The sequence below is a fragment of the Sciurus carolinensis genome, chromosome 3 (assembly GCF_902686445.1).
Source record: "Sciurus carolinensis chromosome 3, mSciCar1.2, whole genome shotgun sequence".
Lineage (NCBI taxonomy): Eukaryota > Metazoa > Chordata > Mammalia > Rodentia > Sciuridae > Sciurus > Sciurus carolinensis.
In genome coordinates, this window is record NC_062215.1 from 84135553 (window position 1) to 84142802 (window position 7250).

General features: G+C 36.5%; 1 pseudogene; it reads right to left on the reverse strand.

The window, feature by feature from the left end:
- Positions 1-2446: 2446 nt before the first annotated feature.
- On the reverse strand, positions 2447-6929 carry LOC124979448 (chromobox protein homolog 1-like; annotated as a pseudogene).
- Between the last annotated feature and the right edge of the window lie 321 nt (positions 6930-7250).

Consider the following 7250-nt stretch of genomic DNA (forward strand, 5'->3'; position numbering starts at 1 on the left):
TGGAAGCTAATTCACAATAAGGGGTAGGCGGACAGGTAAGAATAGTTACATTATATTAGGTAGAGGGGAGTGAAGGGAGGGAAAGGAGTATCGGGGAAGGAATGACAGTAGAGTGAAACAGACATTATTACCTCAGGTACATGTATGACTGCATGACCAATGTGATCCTACAATATATATAATCAGAAAAATGAGAGATTACATTTTTGTATGATCTATCAAAATGTATAAATGCATTCTACTGTCATGTACAACTAATTAGAATAGAATAAAAAAATTTTTTAAATAAAAAAAGAATTGTACCACACTGAATAGACCACAGAATAAAAGCCATTATAGGTTATGAATGGTTTGCAGATTATATTATAGTTAAGAAGTATTCAACCAGGTGCCCTGGTGTACACCTCTAATCTTAGGGGCTTGGGAGGCTGAGACAAGAAGATCTCAAGTTTGAGGCCAGCCTCAGCAACTTAGTGAGACCCTATCCAACTCAGCAAGACCGTGCCTCAAAATTAAAAATATAAATAAATAAAAAGGGCTGGGGATATGGCTCAGTGGTTAAACATCCCTGGATTAAATCCCTAGTTAAAAAAAAAAAGGATTCATTCTTCCCCATTTTTATATATTACCTCAGTTTGTTGATGCAGAATCTAACCATGGAAGTTTCTTTGCTCAGTGGAACATTAGGAGACTTAACATAATCAGGGGTTTCTAGTGTGAGTACAAGTTTTGGGTGTATCTCTTGGCTATGCCATTACTATTGGAAGAATAATAGGTAGCTGATCATTTCTCAACTTTAAACCTAATAGTAAAAATAAGTATTAAGAGACTGAAAGACAACCCACAGACTGAAAGAAAATATTAGTAAACCACATATCTGAAAAAGACTTTGTAGTCAAACTATACAAATAACCCTTAAACTTAGTAAGAAACTAATTAACCCAACTTGAAAATGAGCAAAAGAATTGGACACCTCAACAAAGAGGATATAGAGATGACATGTATATACACAAAAACATACTCAATATCTTTTGTCATTAGGAACTGGGAATTAAAACAATCATGAGATCATGAGATTTCTCTACAAACCTAAGAATATAGGTAATTTTTTGTAAATCTATAGCTTTATTAAGACAAAAACTAACTGTGTATGAAGTTTACGTTTATACAAAAATTTCACAGAAACCTAACACATGCCTAAAAAGTACTTTACACTGCAGCTCTAGATGCAGGTCTAGATGATATCAAGAACTTTTGGATTTCATGATTCAAGACAGTATTTTGGTTATCAATTAATTTGGAGGATTTTTTCTTCAAAACAATTGTGTGTGTGTGTTTAAAGTGAACCACTACCCCTATGTGAAAGCTAATCTGAGACAAGGGCTTTTGAAACCACTCAACCCTTGAATTGACTTAATGAAACTTGTGTTGTCAGTGACTGAACCCTGTCACTAATGGTTTCAGAGTTCAAAGTTAAGGAAGCAGAGGTTCCAACAGTTTCCATCCATCTCCTGTAGTCCCTTTGATCCCTCCCCTAGTACTTCAGCCAGTGACTTAGATGGACAACATGATTTTATTTATAAATTCATAACTGGAAAAAAGGGTCTTTGTCTAATTTCACGATAGACAAAAGATAGAATGATTTGCCTATGTATACTCACCAATACAAGATGTTCCTCAGTCTGTTTTTATCTCTAAAATGGCAGCTTTAGTAACTTCAGAACTGGCTTAGTTCTTTTTAAGATACAACATTAATTCAGGCACAGAACACCTTGACTTTTCGGTTTCAGACATTCACGGCTTTTAAACAGTCTCTCACAGTCTTCGTTTATGGTGCCAATGGCATTTTTTTGAAAAGGTAAAATATTCTGGATATAGAATAATTAAAAAACATTAGTTACTTGTTATTTCTATTGCTTCACCATTTTCCCAGTCGGGCCCTAAATTTTAAAGAAAATGATCCTACTCATCTCCCTTCTTCCCCTCCCTGTCCCTCCCACTTTCAAATAATACACCAGTAATAGCCAAAAATGACACACATGCTACACTGTAAAAATGCAGAATTAACACTGTGGGTTAGAAGGCTGTGGGTTAGAAGGCTGTGGGTTGTGGAGGTGCTCTGGAAAGATCAACTGTATCTTTCTGCCTTCCCACACACCCAATTCTGAAAATTTTGTCCTTCATAGGAGGCCCTTTGCTTGTCTCAGTAAGGTGCAGAATGGGTCACCTTGAAACACTTACCCTTGCCCCTCCAGTGGGATGGGTGTGCAAACTAGACAGCTTGGAATGACTTAAAAGCACCTAGACTGCTGCAGGGCACCGAAACTGGACTGGCTCTTCAAAGGACATCTTCTCAACATCCTTTATGGTGTCAAGACAAGTAGAACTCTTTCCCTCCCCACTTAAACCCACAGTCAGAGGTGACAGGGGCTGGCACACAGGAGAGTTAATTCTTTTCATCATCCTCTGAGGGATAGGAATGCCACATCAGCCTTTCCTCATAGAAGGATATGACAACCTGTGGGCACTTGAAATTGACTTCCTTGGCAGGGACCAGGTCAGCCTCATCAGAGCTTCTCCATTTCATTAGGAACATGAGCTCTCCCCTGGAGGCTATGGCTCCAATAATCCGCTTCGGCTCCAAACCCCTGGCAAAGCCCCGTGGCTTTTTTGACTCTTCTTTTTTCATCTTTGGTGTGCTCTCTTTTCCCTTATCTTCAGAATCAGAGTCAGCTTTACATTGCCTCTTTCTGATTTATCTGTCTCATGGGTTGTTTTCAGTGAGAGTATTAGCTCAGCAGTGAGGTGGGGGCAGTCCAGATTCTGTTCTGGCTCCCATGTGTTGCTCTCATCTGAAGAACCTTCCTCTTTAGGAGGTACCTTTAGGAGGTATTCCACTTCACCCTTTACAATTCCGTGACTGAGAACTTCTCCATCACATATTTCTCTTCCTCTTCTTCAACACCTCCTCTACTTTCTTCTTGTGTTGTTTTTTTCCCTATAGTCCCCACCAGCTTGGGTGACGCTGCTAATACTTGGTTCAAAAAGCAATCCACTACTGAGCAGCTCTCTAGTTCATATCTTCCACATTTTTGGATTTTAAAAGGTTCCTGGCCAGGCACAGTGGCACATGCCTGTAATCCCAGAGGCTCAAGAAGCTGAGATGGGAGGATCGATTACAAGTTCAAAGTCAGCCTCAGCAAAAGAGAGGCACTAAGCAACTCAGTGAGACCCTGTCTCTAAATAAAATACAAAATAAGGCTGAGACTGGGGCTCGGTGGTCAAGTGCCCCTGCGTTCAATCCCTAGTAAACTCCCCAAAATAAAAGTTCCTCACCAAAGTTTTTGTCAACTCTCTGCCTCCCCAAATCTCCAAGCTCATAATAGGTAATTTTTGTAAAATAATAATAATAATAATAACAATAATAATAATAGTAATAACAAATATTTACAAAGATGCAAAGCAGTGGAAACGCTCTCCCTAGCTAATGGGATTGTATAGTGCCACAGACACCTTGGAAGACAGTCTGGCAGTTTTTTACAAGGACAGAAGAGACCTGCCATGCAACCCAACAGTGTGTTCCTAGTTGCTTACTTAAATGAGGTGAAAATTTTTGTCTACAGAGAAATATCCACACAAAGGTTTATAGCAATTTTATTCTCATCCCAAACTAGAAACAGCAAATATGTCCTTCAATAGGTGAATGAATAGACTATGGTACATCATACAAAGAATTATTATTTATTGATAAAAAGAAACAAATCATCAAAGTGTAAAAAACATGGGGGAAACAAAATAATACTGCTAAGTGAAAGAATTTCTGCAATCTGAAAATGCTGCATTCTGTAAGATTCCAAATACATGATATTCTGGAAAGGGTGACACTATAGAGACAGTATAAATTCAGTGGATACAAGGGATCTAGAGAAAGGGAAGGAAATAAGCACAGGGAATTTTTAACCTAGTGAAACTATTTTGTATAAAACTGTAGTGGAGGTGAATTATACATTTATCAGAACACACAGAACTTTATAACACAAAGAATGAATCTTAATACATGTAGATTTTGAAATATCATTTAGGATATTAAGGAAGCTTAAGAAGAATGCAGAGTGTGACAAGAGAATCTAACTGTATTGTGGATTCGTGAAACAACCTCACTGAAGCAGGTCAGAGGGACTGCAGGATTGAAAATGAGTGGAATCTACATACAGAAACAACAGCAGGAGAAGAACATAAATTCTGCATTGTGGTTGATAAAAGTGTTTCCTATGAGGTATGGGATAATAATTTCAATACTGCTATACATGTATACTGAAAATGAACATTTATTTAATGGAAGTAGCTAGTGGGTGTCACTTTGAAGTAAGAGGTTATAGGCACTCAAGGGGAATTAACTTACTTGATCCATATGGTAATGCTGTGGTGTTGGAGACATTAGTATGATCTCATGTATAACTTAATATACATGCAGTTTATTATTTGTAGAAATATTTTTAAATATATATATATATATTACTACAAATTAGTACACTGCTACTACTTTCCTATCAACTTGACAGAGCCTACAAGGAATTGCATCACAGTAGCAATGAGCACACTTAGCACCCAGATCTTGATTTCTAATACTATTTTCCATATGTAAATAGATGGTGAAATGATTGATTTTAGTACTAGGTCAGGAAAAAAATACAAGATGAGCCTGTAACATTTCGCAGTCTGGGAAGCAAGGAGATACTTAAACAAAGCACAAACATTCACTAATGAATGTCACGGGGATAGGAGGCAAATGAAAGAAGTTCCAATAGACAAAATTGGAGCAATCTAAACAATGAAATAGAGTACTTCTGAATGATATGTGAATTAAATCCATGAGTCTATATTAATATAAATGAATGATTGAATAGATTAAATAATGAGAGAAAAGAGACTAATGTCCCATGCAGAAGAATCTCAAATTATGTAGGTGCTCTATCCTAAAGGAGGATAAGTCCATACCCAGCTAGGTGCTGCATCGTGTACCCCATGGAATGTGAGAAACAGCTAGAGTATGAAAAGTAGGGAGAAAGAGTTAGTTTACAATGAAGAAACCTGACAAACACTTCAACAGGGTAAACAAGCATAAAATCCACAATCATAAATCACATTGATGGTAGTATGTACTCTTTATATCATTTGATGAAAAGCACACTTATTTCTGTGATCTTCTGTGCCCAAATACATATAAATCTAATCATGGTTAAAACATCAGAAAATTTTCAGTACAAGAGTTTCCTCCAAAATACTTAACCAATACTCCTCAAAACTGTCAAGGTCCTTGAAAACAAGGAAAGTCTAAGAAACTGTCACCACCAAAAGGAGCCTAATGAGACACAACAACCAGATGTAACATGGTATCTCAGATGGGATCTTGGAACAGCAAATAAACAAGAGTTAAAACCTAAGGAAGTCTGGATAAACTGTGCCCATCAATTAATAGCAATGTATTGACACTGGTTCATTATTTGTACTAAATGTATGCTGATATAAGATAGTTAGTGGGGGTATGGCACGTGGGAATTCCTGGTACTGCTCCTGTAAATCTTAAACTACTCTAAAACATAAAGTTTATTGAAAAAAAAAATCTAAAGAGAGAATACCTGTTTCTAAATGAGAAACCAAATACAGCCAGGCCCACAGTAGAAGGCAGAGTTGTCTATCCAATCTGAATCAGCTCTCACAGAATCAGAAAGAGAATAAAATTCCTGAGATAGAAAAGACACAACCTAGATTCTGCTAAATAATGCTAAATTGCTCTCGCAAATGGTTTTACTATTTAAAGAACCACTAAATTGCATGAGTTTTTATGTATTCTCATTTTTCCATTAATTTCCAAACATTGTAACTTTTTTTTAAAGATGAAGTATTTTACTTCTTTGAATTTGCATGTTTCTGATTCCCAGTACAGGTAGACTCCTTTCAACAATAAATATGTCAAATCTCAACACATAAGGACTTTAAAAAAATATTATTCCAACTGGTTTATCATGAAATTAACAATAGTTCTATTATAGCATCTTAATAACCAGTCCAAATTAAATGTTCCCTTGCAATTAAAAATATTTTTAAAGTTAATTTGTTTCAATTTGAATCCAATCAGTCCACAGAATGCATCTGGATTATGTGTATAATAAGTCTCTATTTTTTGTGCTATTTATATAGTTTTCTTAGAAATTATGCCACTGTCACTTGTCTTGTGGAACATCTGGATTTGCCTCAATAAAGCATTGTGATGTCATTTAACATGACCATCCCTCTATTCCTGTAAACTGGGAGTGAGATTAGAAGCCTTATTAGATACCAGATACTTCTTTTTTAACACTTAGAGTTTCTGTATGTCTCTATTGCCTTATATCAAAAGAAAACTCAAATCTTGTTTGTCCCTCTTTTAGAGATAAAAAGATTAATTGATTAAGTTCAAGTCATTTCAGCCTAACCCATCTATTTAAATTTTCACATCTAATATTACTTATCTAATAGTTTTAGCAGACATTGATGACCATCATCTAGACCCATTAAGGTCTACAAATGTGGCTTTCTGTTTCTATCATTTTTTTCTCATTTATTAGCAGCGCTTCTTTTAAAAAGATAATAACTTTCCCTCACCAATTGTTTTGCTGCTCTGAAATGTAATCTATACAGGAAAAATGATTAATCTCTCCCATTTGAAATACAAACCGCCTAACCGTGGGAGATGCTGCAATCCCTTTGCTGTCCATAGACAAGGGGAACTGATTGAGGAAGAACAGGAGACTTTCCTCAACATACAGCACCGTTTCCACTGCAATTTACATGAGAACTGAATGCTTCATAGCATTCACTGTGCTCACCTTCTGCGTCATCTTATTGAAGGCCTTTGCCAGAGCTTTATCTGGAGAATACCTAGACATTATCGGGGCCAAACCAGCAGGGTAGGAACCACCGTGATAGAAAGAGTGACATTGCTCTCTCCTTTGATATTATTGACCAGCTTCAATTGCCTTCCAAGCAGCTTTATATTGTCAGAAACTAGAAGCAACATGTTGCTACACTTGGCACACTTTATGCAGTATGACTTTTTCTATCTCTATCTTGGTGTATATGTTAGACTTGATTAAATAGACATGCAATAATCTTTAAAAATCAAGTCAAAGCTTCTGTTAGTATCTTCTTTCCCATTAAGATGTTTACCGCACATTGTCAAGACCAGATCCACTGAATAATCATTTCGA